At 37.8% G+C, this 15,652-nt stretch overlaps 1 protein-coding gene across 2 annotated transcripts in view; it reads left to right on the forward strand.

Moving 5' to 3' along the window:
- Positions 1 to 15,652, forward strand: part of RAB3C (RAB3C, member RAS oncogene family) — a 138,481-nt gene that overhangs the window by 10,337 nt on the left and 112,492 nt on the right. The gene's annotated exons all lie outside the window — the stretch shown is intronic.

A 15,652-nucleotide genomic window follows, 5' to 3' on the forward strand; every position in this document is an offset into this window, starting at 1 on the left:
GTCTTGAATAATAGAGTATAGACAGTATTTTTAAGGTATTGAAATACAGCAGAGTATATATTCTGCATTAAATTCCATTAAGAAATAACACAGGTTGAGATGTATTGATATCTGTACAGTGAGGTATAAACAACTGTGTGATATACAGGCTATTGAAAGTTATTACACTTTATTAAAAAGAACCAGTTAGGATCTGGTTTCTTCCCACAAACATAAATTCTTTTAGGAGCTATAATAGTGGATGCATAACAGAAGGCATAATATTTTGCTCTGTTTGTTATGTTTGTCATCCTGAACACCCGAAACATCTTCCTTCTGCTGAGGAAGAAAATGTGTGGAAAGAGAGTGTAACAGCTGTGTTGCCCAAGTGTACAAAACCCCTCATCCCTTGCCTACACCTTAGAGATGGTAGAAAGATGTCAAATGTAGGAAAGTGTGATGCCAGTGAATAGGTGTTTTTTTCTGCAAACTTTCCTCAGAAAGAAAGGATAGCCAAAACTTATTTATGCAGGAGACTCTCATGCTCACATCTCCTAATTCTTGGGTGATAGGGTGATACTCACTTAAAGGGGGAGGGGGTGGGAGGGTGGGGCAGGGATAGCAGAACATTTAACAATGTGGGGCCTGGAGTTAAAGCTTCATGTCTTTGCTGTCTTCCTTCGGTGCGTGAAGATTTTGAGCAATGTTTCCTTTCTGAGATATTCATAACAGCCTTATTAACCAAGATTTACTTTTTTGGTGCATGAATACAAGTAATTTAAAAACTTATTTAATGATGGGTAGCCATTAAATCTCAGGAAACCTTGGATCAAATATGATCAGTTAATCTAACATGTTTTGAACAGCAGATGAATTTTTTTTTTTTTTTTTATATGGCACAAAGGTGATTTTCCCAGAGTTTCCTGGGCTACATCTCATTCATATCTTTTTAGGCAGGCTTCAGCCCTTGATATCTCAAATAATTTGTTGTTCTGTGCCCTCTAGGAATTGGTACACAGACTCTTTGCCTCTCAACTTCTCTCCCTCTTTAAGCTTAGATTCTTGCTATTATGAATATGACAGTGCTACATACTACATAATTGTATGTCATGTGCATGCTTTCACTGCAATATCTTGCTAGTTTCATTGTAGTACTTTAATGCTGGAGATCACATGGTAATTCACATTGATATTACCTTATTTTTTTTGTAATGGAGCAATAAAATTGTGTTCACATTATAGTCTTTACACAGTTCTTCTTTTAATCACCAAGTATCTATAATAGATTTTATTGTTCATGTTTCTCCTAGCAAAAGCAGCAACATTAGTTTACAATGTTGTATTAATGTGATTAGTTGACACCAGTATATTTCTCATAATGCCTCTCCACGGCGACTACAAATATGTGCTCGGCTCAAAGCAGTCCATTAATCTAAATGTGTTCAGGGCTATCCATGGCATAGAGAGGATGTAGCAGCTGTAATCTTGCCAGCTGGAATAAACTTCCAGTTCTCGCAAAATGGACATTTTGTTGTTCTTGCATGGCAATAACATGCAGAGTCCAAACAGACTCTGACAGTCCTTGCCTGAAAAAAACTTGCAATCAAAGTGAGTGAAATAAACACGGGGGCTCTGTGTCCCTTAGGGAAGAAGGAACAGAGGCTCAGAACATGGAAAAGACCTTCCTAAAGTCACCTTCCAGGATGTAGGGTTAGAGACAGGACTTCAGATCTTACTTTCATGCTAAAGCTTTTTACCCCAGGCAGCACTGCATCTTGGTTGGGTTTCTTTTTTTCCCATTAAAATTTTAATGCCAGTTCTCAAAAGGCCTCGTTATTGCCAAACTAAGTAAAATTGCAACAGCTCACTATTACTGTTTGCACTTTTTAGATGGAGTATTCTGCATTGGAGCATTGTGTTGAAGTTATGCTTGCTAGTAAATCAGTTGACTGTTGTACCTCTAGGACCTTAAATAAAATCAGTTAAGTAGCTCAGAAAGCTATTCCAGTGCACAAAATCTGAAACAGAGCACTAGTACCGCATCTCGTAAGCTGTATCAACAGCTGTATTGTTCGTTCCTAATATGCAGTATCTGTAACATGTGTCTATATTATATTATTTTATTACTCTTCTTTGGTTATGCAAATGTCTTTCTAAAATGAATAGTACTCCTGCAATATCCATCTCCATTTCCAACTGCATTTATGAAAGACCATTTATACTACAGAAAATATAAAATTGAATGAATCATAGTGAGTGTGATTTGATGTTAATTCTGAGTAGAAACATGCATGAGGTTATAACACTTCCTTCAAAAGCACTGGCAAAATATTTGGTGACATCATGTGATAAATGACATTGAGCATATATGAAAAAAAAATGTTCTGAAAATCTCACAGGTTTGAATAGTCAGAAGAAACTGGAAGTGCAACTTTAAAATGTGTTCTGAATGACACACATTTATATGTATCTTATCTTACAGATAAGAACTGCATTAATTTGCCATGTACTGCAGTGAAGAAATACACGGAATGCCGCTGCTCTGCTGTCCTTGCCTGGCAGTAAGATGCAGAAATGTGTAAATAGTAATGCTGTTAAGTCACTAAAATTCCCTAGCTAGAGACACAGTTAATCCAACATTTGTCCAGTTACAATTTGGTACATATTCTTCTTGGGTAGACATTTAAACTTTGTGTTTAATAGCCCTTTCAGCATGATACTTTGTGTTCAACTTGAAGCGTGTTGGAGCTTGAAAGGCTGATTTCCTCAGAATAAGATTCTCATATAGTTACCAGCGAACAGTGGAAGTTTATTTGAAAGTCAGCGTGGGCACTCAAGGGAGCAGTCATTATTTCTTAATAAAATTCACTGTGGGATTATCACAGATGAACTAGCAAGGGTTAACAGGTTGAAGTAGGTGCTGTTTTACACACTGGGATGCCCTGCAGGTCTTTTGTTTGGAGGCAATGGTGTCTTATTCATGGATTCAAAGGGCCTGAATTGAATTGTCTTCTTTCATTGTTCAAGTCGGGGAGGATGGGGCTCTCTCTAGTATTTACCCCTATATCTTTTTCATCTAGTCAGAAAGAGCCTGTAGCATTTGGGGTTTTTTTGCCTTCTGAGCCAAACACCTTCTTTCCACAATATTTCTTACTGGAATTGAGAGACATTCAGAGTTCAAGTACTATATTCATTAGTGATAGCACATTACCTTGTCATAGGACCACAAGCTGGCCCTGAAATTTTGTTTCACAGCAAGTTATAAAAGTGACAACCCTTGTATGGACATTACCAAAACAGCATATTAAGAGGGTTTTTACCTTTTGAAGGAGAGAAATCCATAAAAAAGGCATTTTACGTAAAAAGATATTGACTTCTCAACAGAAACTATAAGAAATTTTCGAAAGGAATTGTGTCTGTATGCGGCACATAGGTGCATAGTATACAAGTCCATCAGAGGGCTTTGGGATGTTTACAGTGTAAAATAATAAACAGAAATATGTTTTTCCTCCATTTGGTTTGAGCTAGTAATACTAAAGGGATGGGACTGGAAGGCTATAAGGTCCTTTTGGTTTCAAACTGCTAGATTTCAGATTACATTGAATTTAAAAAAAATGGCTTGTCAATAGTAATTCTGACAAAAATACACACTAAAGAAAATTATTAAAAGCTCAGGGGTGCAAATCAGAAAATAAAATTAAGTTTAACCTTATAAATCTGTCACTGTATTCACTGTATAAATCACTACATTCCATATACCCTGTTGCTGTGAGGCCATAAAGGATTGCATTACTTTGGTAAACTCTGTCAATGGTTTAATAGAAATAACAGGCTGCTAGAGCTTATGGAGAAAATATACGCTAATTTGGACAGTAGAATTCGTTAGCTAACATTTGTCAAAATAAATCATTAGAACGGGGGGGGAAGGGAAAAATAAAGTGCAGATATTGATTCCTAGAAAACAGAATAAGATTTGCAAAGATGGGTCAAATTTGTTTAACTGACTGTTTAAAATTTACTTGATAAGAACTCTCAGTGTTTTCTAACTGATTTCAGTACAAATTTTGTTTGAGGAATAACACATCAAGTTTTCCCTCTCTGATCTGTTTATTACACAAAAATGTTCTAACTGCATTCATACGGCAATACTTGCATAGTTTCTATCAGATTGCCGCACATTGATGCAAGTATGAAATAAGAGCACTGCACTGCCTTTTGCTGCTTAGACGGCTTTTCCCTGGAATTAGGCATAGACTTCATGGACTAGGTATAATGATCACACACAAATAAAAGATATCCTTCTAGAGAAGACAGTGTAAGAGCGGCTGCCATCAGCATATCCTTCCTAGAACTGTGTGTGACAGTTTCATTTGATACACAAAATGTTGCTGTCTCCACATCAACTGTTTTCTATAAATTGTCATAGGGGCTTAGGGACTAAGTGAGAACTAGGTTTTATGAGCTGAATGAGGAAATCCAATGGCATCATTCAATAATTAAAGCTACAGTAGCTGTTAAAAAAAAGAAAATCAATAAATTTCAGGCACCTGATTTTTTTCTCTACAAGCTCCCTAACAGTGCTTTAGCAGTTGTTGTGGTTTAACCCCAGCCAGCAACTAAGCACCACACAGCCGCTCACTCACTCCCCCCACCACCCAGTGCGATGAGGGAGAAAATCGGGAAAAGAAGTAAAACTCGTGGTTTGAGATAAGAACGGTTTAATAGAACAGAAAAGAAGAAACTAATAATGATAATGATAACACTAACAAAATGACAACAGTAATAATAGAAGGATTGGAATGTACAAATGATGTGCAGTGCAGTTGCTCACCACCCGCCAACTGACACCCAGCCAGTCCCTGAGTGGCAATTCCCCGCCCCCCCTTCCCAGTTCCTATACTAGATGGGATGTCCCATGGTATGGAATACGCCGTTGGCCACTTTGGGTCAGGTGCCCTGGCTGTGTCCTGTGCCAGCTTCTTGTGCCCCTCCAGCTTTCTCACTGGCTGGGCATGAGAAGCTGAAAAATCCTTGACTTTAGACTAAACACTACTGAGCAACAACTGAAAACATCAGTGTTATCAACATTCTTCACATACTGAACTCAAAACATAGCACTGTACCAGCTACTAGGAAGGCAATTAACTCTATCCCAGCTGAAACTAGGACAGCAGTAAAAAGGGGTTCGTTTAAAATGAGAATAATTGGGGGGGGGGGGTGGTCTGTGGGAGTACCAGTATGAAGGAAAATTGCCTTGATATTGGAGTCTTTAAGGGGTGTCCTACAGTAACTTGCAAGTATGGAGGCAGTGCAATATTGCAGAAATATCCTGTAACAGTGGCTAAGGCTATAGCATCAGTTCAAGAATCACTAAATACACTGGTTCAGAAGAAAGGTGGTGAAAGCTGAAGCAATAGAAGGGGACTTAAGAGTAGCGTGTGGAGATAGCAGATAGCAAATGTAGCAAATGTTTCATCACAGGAATTTCAGCGCCTGATTTTGTCACATCTGACTCATCTGAGTATTTTTCATTGGTATGATAGCCACATCAAAGTTTATTTTTGATTCCTTTCTCAGGTGCTGGTGAGAATGTGTAGCTGCTGCTTTGAATACACAGCCCTTTTACATAACGGTAGTAAATCAAATATTGAAAATGAAATTTCCTCATCTCAGCATGAAAACCAAATGTGTGTCAGGCAACAAGTGATTTGAAGATAGCAATATAGAAAGCTGAGAACTGCAGGGGTTTGGGATTTCTCTGGACCCATTCATACTAGCAAATTAAACATACCAAGACTGTCCTGTTGCACTGAGTCCAGCTGGCATGGAATAGCTTTTGTCCATATGTTTAAACTCTTAGTTTCTGAGAGAGGAGGGACACATCCAGATTTTGTATTGGGAAAGGTCTCTGTCCTGTGCTAAGTCCTAAACCTTGCCCAGGAACTGTTTGGCAGAGTGCTAGCAAGCCTGGGTCAAAACCGTGCCAGAAAACATGCTGGCAGTTTAACGGTATAGACAAATTCCATAGCCTCGAAATGCTTCCTGGCTCAATTTAATGTGCTGTTGTAGGTGCGGACTGAAAGAGCAGCAGCTCCAGCCAGCCTTGGGTTAGGCTGACCTGTCTTCTGTGGTGATAAGCGATACAATGTGTTCACAAATGTTGTTGTGTCAGAAGGCTCAAAAGTAACCATTCCTGGGAAAAGATGGTTAATGGGGAATGAGTGGTGATGGCCAGAATGCAAATTCTTTCTCGACTTTCCCTGTTAGCTGAAACAAGGTGAAATTCTGGGCAGTTTTTGTTTTGGTTTAAGCTGCCCTCCGACAGCTGAATGTTATCCCAGTTGTTGCTGGATATAGTTAGCCTAAAATATTCCCTTCCTTCTCCTTTGTTTATTTCTACACAATATGTATCTTTGAAGAGCCATGAATAATATTTACCTGGAAGTTTTCAGGTAGGATCCTATTTTCATACTGCTGTATTATTTCATGCAGTGCTTCTTACATCTTCACTGAGAGCTCTTCCACTTATGTGCAAGTCATATTTGGTATACTTTATTTCTCAGAAATACTGGCATTCATTAATCATTGTTTTTCCATAGTTGGTTTTATTTCCCCCCCCCCCTATTTTTTGTAGCACCTGGAGTCTTCAACAACAAATATTCAAGATTTGCACAGCTAAGGGAAAGCCCATTATAGTACAGACAGTACTGTGTGTTCAGGTCTCAGTCAGAGAACTGCCAGGAGTTTTTAATCTTTGTGTAGCTTGGGGATCTTAGTTACATCCAGAAGTTGTATGTTTTCCTTAATTCAGGGATTCTTAGTGCTCTCTTTACCTTGCCCTGTTTATTCTGTATTCTGTTTCTTGTACCTGTTCTTCTGTTGATATTAAAGGTGCACCCATGGATCCAATTCAGCTCAAGTTTCCATTGTTTTAAGTAAGTAGGCAAGAAAAAAAATAGTGGAATAATTCACTTTTAGCCAGTCAAGTGGGAATGAACAGGTGGGAAGGGGAGATGGCTAAAGAAGATACTTGTTGGGGGAAATAAAACTGCTTACCTAAAAAGCAGACAAGACAGCTTGCCTTTTCTCTAAACTTTAGTAGATACTAGTAGTTTATATAACCTAAATAGCATATACATAATGTAGTTTATATAGCTTAAAGTTTAAAGGCATCAGAACAGAAGGAAATATAAGCAGAGACTGAGATGATAATATGGGTGCTGCTATTTGAAGTTTGACTGCAATGCTCATACAATGAGGCATGATGAGAAAGAAAGCACCAAAGAGTCTAAGTGAGAGTGGGACCAAGAGTTTATGAGACAGGGTACCATAAATAGTGTAAAACCTCAGAAACAGTTACAAATACTGCATGTGATATCTTGTATTATTTCCTTGCAAATCACACTGCAAAAGTGGTAACAGATGTGATACTGCAGTCCTTTACTGGAAAAGACAAAACTGAACTCCGTAAAACTTTTTGCAAGAAATGCTACCTTGGGACCTATTCTGCATGTAAAATATAGATGCATCCATTATAAACAATATACATCTTGTAAACCACTAGATGTATTACTTGTATAGAACCAGGGCCCAGTCTCCAGTGCCAAAGAAGATCTTGGCAATGTAAAAGACATACTCAGTTTAAACAGACTTCAGTGCAGAGCACATGTTGTACACTTTGTGAGATTGGCCACATTGGCCAGTGATGGCACTTTGAAAATTTATATGCTTTTATTTAAAAAGTAGCACTGGTTATTCAAATATTGATGTGACATTACAATTTTATTGCTATAAAAAGTACATGTCTTGAGGTTTTCAAACATTGGCTTTAAACCCAACTCAAAAAAGGATGGTGCCTATCACTTCAGCTCCCTGGCTAAAAAGCCCTGTGGCTTGATCCCATGTGCTTGCTCTTACTCATACGCAGCAAAGTGGTTGCATACTCCTGGCCTGAGATAGTTTGGAGAAGAAACTTGAGGTGAATGTCAGTCCTGCAACTGCAACTAGCTTTAAATTCCACTATTTTTCCCAATATCCCAATGGTTATGTGAAAGCCTTCTGTAATATTAGGTCAAAGTTTTTACTCTTTTACAAAGTTCTATACTTTACAAAACCCCCCATTGCCTACTTCAACAATTTTGCTGTATAGCTTTGTTTGCAGCACAGAAATCATGCCCCTGTGACCAGCTTAGCACTATATATATCATAGCTGGACTTTAAACATTCTCTGACAAAGACTCCTGTTATCAGTGAAATGATACATCTGCATTCAAAGGCAAAGATTAATTGGAAAGAGAAGGTGGCATTTAGCATAATTAAAATACTAAATAAAGCTTATCTCTCTCTTTAAATGGAAATTTTCATGGGGATTCTTTAAGAGAAACTGAGCTAGTTCTAGAGTAAGACACTTTCTAGAACACTTTTCTGCAGTGTGTCTTAAGCAGTTTTCTTTATCAGACTCCTAGGAAATGCATCCTGCTATTGTTTAGGCCAAAAAAATCATCATCCTGCCAGACCTAAAGTAATTGCAGCTCTCCCTAACCTGTGACCAGGGAGTCCAGTATAACATTTTTCCAGCTGCTTTTGCCTTCCACATCATGATCTGCGAGTCACCAGCTTTTTCCATGTAGGGAAACATATACCAGTGGAAGAACTGTCATGGACCAGCACTCACATGTGTGCAAGCATCATATAGATGCTACATAGGCTCCTTAAAAACTGCTGATGAGAAAGGGGAAGGGAAGATAGAAGTGTCTTTCATACCTGTGTACCTGAATAGCAAGACCTTTGATTTTGCTCAAGTGAGGAGTCAGGATGGGAAGCAAAAAGGGCATGGAATGATTTTTCTGTGATAGGGGTCTGAAGCAAGAAAAATAATGTTTGGCTAATATGAAAAACAAATAGCCTATTTTAATTGTCCAGGCTCAGTAAAATCCAGAGAAATCTGACAGTACACTTTAAACTGTGAGGGGCAACTTATATTTACTAAGCTATTATTTTAAGAAACAAGAACAAGTCTATTTCTAAAATGGAATTAACGTTGACAGCATTCCTTAAAGTGAAATTAGCTGTGCTGCCAGGTCCTGTGAACCATTTTACCGGCACATTTAAGACACCTATACAGCTGCAGTGAATCTACAAAAAAAAAAAAAAAAAGCCCATACAGGCTCTTTGCTGCATTTCAATGAGATTTGTGTTGTAGATTAGAGCAAAATGTTGCACTCTTGCTGTGCAGTTGTTGCTTTGAAATCAGAGTACCAGAGCCTTGGACAGGAGCCATAATGTAAATACCATGGAAAGGGGAGGTAGAAACAGTATTTAAAGCTCACTTTCGCCTTCTCCTGCTGCTCAGTGCAAGCTGTTTCCCTGTGCTGTGTTAAAAGAGCTTGAAGTCATTCTGAAATTATGCTGGGTTGAGAGGGGCACAAGTGACTGAGGAAGGATTGGGGTCACACAAAAGCAAGTCATTTTTATTTAATGCTACCCAATTTGCATTATGTTCTGGAAGGAAGCTTAAATGCATTTTGTAAGAAGCCAGACTGTAAAGGGCTCTGTGTCACCTCAGGATAATGTTTGTAGTAGCTAACACATTATGGACAATGTACCCAGCTTTGACATGTGAAATGATGACATCAGGCAAACCAGCATTCCTGGAGAATTTAGCTCTGTATTTACACTGTTATTTCTTGGTCAGCTAAGAAAAATCAGTTAGGATATTGTTTGTGTTTTTTTTCTAGCGGAGAGGCTGCTTTTTCCACTTATCTTTCTTTTCAGTGTAGTTGAAGGCTAATCTCCTTCAATCTTTTCTGAATAAATATATTGTTCTTCTGTAATCATTTAGGTATTTTCTGGTTTAACCCAGATTGTTTTATTACTCACTGCTCATAAACAAATTCTTTCCAAAGTTTTTACCTGTTAAGAGTTTATTTATTCATTAATTGCAGCTTGAGAAATACAGAGAATTCTGCCTTGATGAATTCAGTCAACAACGCAGATGAAAGTTGTTGATAGTGTAACTTAGTCAACTTGTTTGCTGTAAAGTTAGGATGGTACCTAGATATAGAGAGTCCTTACTTTACTACCCATCAGGTAATTACTTAGGTGTATTTAAAAAAGAAAAAAGAATTTAGTCTGTCGCAGGAAATCAGTTGTTCTGTTCTGAGAGCGAGAATGATACTTGGTGGACATTTTTCCCCATATAGGCTGGATGCTATTGACTTTGGTTTATTTTATTTGGAAATAAAGCCAACCTTGAAGAAAGGAATATGAAGTAACCTCTCATAGGGGTTTCTGGTTTTCCTTTCTGGACAGTTTGGTCTGCCACACTGGCTAGCGAGGCCTATATTTGTTCAGCTTAATGAATCATTCTAGGATGAGCTATGCTAAAAAAAAAAAAGCCTGGAAGTGTAATATTTTATAATTCTATATTCACCTATAACTAGGATTCGTATTTTCTGCAGTGTTCTGAAATCTTCTGGGACTGCTTATTTCTAACCTCTTCTCCAAAAGATATTCAAATTCTAGTCATCATACCAGACTTCTTAACAGCAATAAGTGCCATTTGCTTCAACTGTAATTTCTTTGGAGAAATTGTTCGTGATTAGGTTCCTAGATTTTAGTGGATACGCTCACGCATGAGACGGCTTCACCTATGTTCAACTGTGAACTACAAATGTGAAAAGTGAGAGTGAATTGTGGAAGCAACCCAGTTAGATGGATGCAAATGTAAGATTCTTTAACTATATGAACAAAAGGAATCAAGGACATTTACTGGAGAAGATGGAGTTTAGTAATGAAAAGAAGGGTGGGTAAGGAACTAATGACGAGCTGTCTTGAAAGCAGAGGTCATCAGACTTAGAATGCATTGTGGAAAGGTTTTAGGACTTGAATAGTTAGTAAACTTAATACATAGTAGGTATAAGCTAGTAAAATTTGTTAATGGTAGGAAGCTGGGAAGTGTTACCAGTATAGAAGGGTATCAGTATATTATACAGAAAAAGATAGTGACTTTCAAGTGTCAAGTAATAGAAATGGAATTTGATTTAACAATTGGGCACTTTGGGAACAACAATAAGAAATTAATTTATAAACTAGAAGATCTGGGTAGATAAGAAAGAGAAAGGATTCTTACCAACCATCCAGTGAAAAACAGTTAATATGGCTCTTGCATGTGCCTGGTGAAGTATTTCCAGAGGAAATGGGACTGGTTTATTACCTGGAGTAGAAAGGAACTCAAACTGAAGAGAGGTGCAGAAAAATCTGATTGTAATGAGTAGAGGAACTAAAGGAAATGGAAGGAAACAAAAAGTGTGGCTTTTTTACTCTAGAAAACAAAGGCAAGAGTAGTGCTTTGTTTTTTGATGAAGTAATTTTTTTCAATAAAAGTACTTAATTTTGTCCAAAATGCACAATTCTCCACTGAGAAACAGTTTGGATGGGAAAAATCTGTAGGCAGGCCTGTTTACATGACATCAATGCGCTGTTAGAAGAAACCTGTAACAAATTAACAGGATATACACTGATGGTCTGTGTAACAGGCAGAGGCATTCATGAATTGCCTTAGAAAACATGTGTGGAGTTGGGCTGACAAATGGCACATGCACTGTTCTGAATGCTCCCAGTTGCTCCCTCCCCAGACATACAGTGGAAAGCAATGCTTATATGATATTTTGAATATGGCAGTGGTCTTACTTACAGTACCTCAAGGACTCAAGTATTTTGTCTTGCTTCATGTCCATGAGCCACCATCCTTCTTCCTGTTCTTATTTAGGCTAAATTCCTTTCAGACATTCCAACCATGCAGGTGCTAAGAATGATTTTTTCACAGCACTCTGCTTCAGGCAGTTTAATGAAATGAGGGGGTCATTAGCTGGCTGCATCCCATAAGACAGAGCTGGTGACAGGTAGGAAGAATCATAACAGAACTGTGACTCAAGGGCAATCAACACAAAATCAGTTTGGTCATTGGATATGATGAGTCTGGTAGACAATGAAACTCACTAGACAGCAGTTGAGTGCGAACATGTCTGTTTGCCGTGTTGCAGGGAGTATAGAATCTATCTAGGCAGAAAGGCATTAAAAAGATCATATAATGGCATGGGGAGTTATAGTTGCTTTGGCTGGGAAATGGAAAGGCTGAGAAAATCAGTATTGTGCTAATTAGAGGGGAAGAGAGAAAAAAATTATGTGATTGAAGAATGTATGAGGAGTCCTGTGAAAATGAATGTCAGACCTGAAGCAAGACAGTAATTAACAGCCTGAAGGATAAAAAGACCTTACAGAAAAGTCAGATAGTCCAGGAGAAACACCTCTATGCTGAAGATAATGAATGCCATTATAATTGTACAGGAACAGGAGTCTTAAAATCTAAATGGAAGAAACAGTGATAGAAGATGACATTTGTTTAGAACACCCTTAATTGGACATCAGCTCTGGGGGTTAAACCCATATACATTTAGAGCTAAAATCATGAGCACTGCTTGCTTTATTTGAAAGGTTAAGACAGCCTACTGAAATGTCCTGTTGTAAACCAGCCATTATAAGGGCTGGTCTATATGAGAGGAATGAACCTACAATTTTAAAGGGTTAGAAAGAAGAATCTCTTCACACATTCTGTCAGTCCCATACATGTAGACAAGCAATGGAAGTCCTTGCTAAAGGACATTGCACATGTTAAAAGCTTATAGGAGTTAAGAGACATGTGGGCAAATTCATGTAAGAGATAGATACTCACTGTGAGTATTTACAGACATAGAAACTACTTCTAGCTCAGGAAATCACAGAGCTGCATGTGGTTGGAGGTTAGGGGGATGTTAAAAAGAATTGATCATATATGTCCACCTTGCTGTTACAGTGTTCCCTAAGCATTTAATCATCAACACTGTTACAGAGAATAACAACTAGATACACTTTTGGTCTGACCCAGCAAGACTGGTCATACATAAATGTTTATTTACCTGTGAAACAGATCAGTTCTTTGCCTTCTCCCAGGAAAAGCTTCCCTGCTTTTTATGAAGCTAGATTTCCTACCTAGAAAAGTGCAAGAAAATTCAATCATAGCCATTTTAATACTCAGGCCTCTGTTATGTACAAATGAGTCTTAATTCTTTGAAAATAACAGGATCCAGGGAAATAGGAATTTTACCTGCCTGTCCCTTACAACAAGGCTTTCTGAGAGCTGTCATGTAGTAGTACACATGTAAACACAAAATAGGTTGGAGTTGAGACATGGCAGGACTGCAGTCTTCTTGTTTCACCACGGTCAAGGATGCAGTGTCAGGAACTGGGTAGATTCCAGGAAATCTTACAGTAATACTTGTTTTGATTCCAACTTTTAAAGGATTGCTAAGAGACTAAAGTTTGTATAACTAACTTGTAGTTCCTGATAGATTACGTACTAGCTTTCTTTTGCTAAATTATACAATTTCTTTACTTCTTTTAAAGGGTCAGATATCACAGTCTATTTCTCTCTGAATTCCTTTAGCAATCCTAGGCCCCAAAGCAGTGGTTCTTAGCTGTTCATATTTGGGCCCGTGGTGTCCTGTAGGACAGCCAGACGAGGTCTGTGAAATAACCATAGATTAAAAAACAAAATACTTTCTCACACATGTAAGCAGGGAAACAAAATGAAGGAAAACTATTAGTTTACATTATTAGCCCAACCTGTATTTGGCTAGAAATAAAAACTCTTGTTGGGCATCTCTGAAAAAAAAAGTTGAGTAATCTTGACTTAGAAAGCCCTATTTTCCCTCTGCAAACACAGGAACGCTACTATCTCCTACCTGACTTGCAATAACCATTCTCTCTTGAGCTCTTGGTTTCTTTTTTCTTCTTCCTTTGTATAAACTATGGAGTGAACTCCATAGCACAGCACAGCACTTGGGACTTAGTTCTTTGATATTTTCCATTTTGTGTTGCCCACTAGGAAGTGAAATAGAATTCTATGATTTTTCTTCTCTTTTCATATAAAAGAATAAGGAAATACATACACGTTCTTTATAAAAGTGGGAGTCGGCTTTCAGAGAAGTCTGGCTTACATTTGCATAAGGAGATTGTTGTATTTTGAACATATTCTGGAAAGACACTAGGGGCTGTCTCTGTTGACAATGATGGACATAGTTCATCATGATGAACCATTAGATGGTTCATCTAATACATCTTTTGTCTCAGTGCAATCACTTTGCAAAGCAGTTTCCAGCACACAATGTGCTACTACACAAAGGGTCTCAAACACAAAGCAATGACACAGAACCACAGCATGGCAGCCCTTGCATAGTAGAAACAGGCAGTCTTTTTCTAAACCTTTTTAAGTTTGGGGGCTTTTTCTTTTCCCTTTTGCTTTTTTACCTGATTTAATTCTATGTAGTACAGTGAGAACATAAAGAGTACCCAGTGGGTTTGCCTAATTTACAGCCCAACTCCAGATAAACTCTGCTGAATACAAAGGTAAATCTGGTTTTTTTTTCCCTTTGTACAGAAGTTCTTAGGAAATAGGATTGTTCTGCAGGCCAGGAGAATTTAATTCCTATGGCTGTTTCTTTCTGATTATGCAGAAGGGAGCCTGTGTTAATGATTTGCCCAAATATAAGTTTCAGCAGACCAAAATGAGTGTATGTCTTTTGTGAGAACTTGAGTTTTCAAGAGAAGCATTCATCTTTTACTGTGGCTGTTTCTTTTCAAAGCATACAGTTAAATCCTCAGGTACAGTCCAGTGACACAGGGATATCTTGTTTAGTGTGTTTATAAACATGGCCTACGTAGAATGAATTTTAAATGCTGGAAGTTTCTTTTATTTTAGCAATTTAAAAAAAAAGGATAGTGTCACCCACATAAAATGTCCATTAGTATATCTTCCATTGATTTTTCTCATTAAACATAACTCCAGACTTAAATAATATAGGATTTTTTTCTGACTGCCTTGTGGATTTTTTCAGTGGTGTATGAACAAGGGGTTTAAAAGTGGTTTACTGTTTCACAGTTTTTTATCACACGTAACTTTTAATCATCCTCTGTGGCAAAACACTTCCAAACCTGAAAGAACCAATGTTGAACTACTGTGATTCATCCTCTTGGTAACCCAAATTGTATCTCTGGGGCTGCCAGATTGCTAGCATTTTGGAGATAAATAGTCTCTGTTTTCTGTTTCTGGAAGGCATTTGGTAGTCTGGCTTTGAATAGGCTAGGGAGGAAAGAAGTAAGTTTAACAACTTTTAATGTCCTTGAAGGTCTTAGTTTAACTGATTGATAGTCTTTTTTCCAGAACTGAATCACCTGTAAATTTAACTTAGCAATTACCTTATAATTTGCATCTCTTGTAACAAATATAGCCAAACTCCTTAAAATGAAGGAGTTAGGAAAGGTTTTAGCTTCATTACAGCAAGGAAACAGGTGAATTTGACAATACTATATTAAGTTCAAGATCTAATATCAAGAGCTGTGACTGTTGTGACTGAGTCAGCAGCTACATTGTAGGAAAGTCAACCTCTGACTATTAACATCAGAAGATTTTCTCTTACACAGCTAAATTGAGTGATGTTTTCTGGACCTATTCTGATGAAATTTCCACTCAGCTTTCTAAATCTGATAAGCTTGTGGGCAGAACTCCCAAACCTGATGATGTTTGCTCCTGAGTAGTTCAAACAAGAAAGCCTTCAGGAAAGTATGCAATAGCAAC

This window comes from Haliaeetus albicilla, chromosome Z, assembly GCF_947461875.1.
Source record: "Haliaeetus albicilla chromosome Z, bHalAlb1.1, whole genome shotgun sequence".
NCBI classification, from domain to species: Eukaryota; Metazoa; Chordata; class Aves; order Accipitriformes; family Accipitridae; genus Haliaeetus; species Haliaeetus albicilla.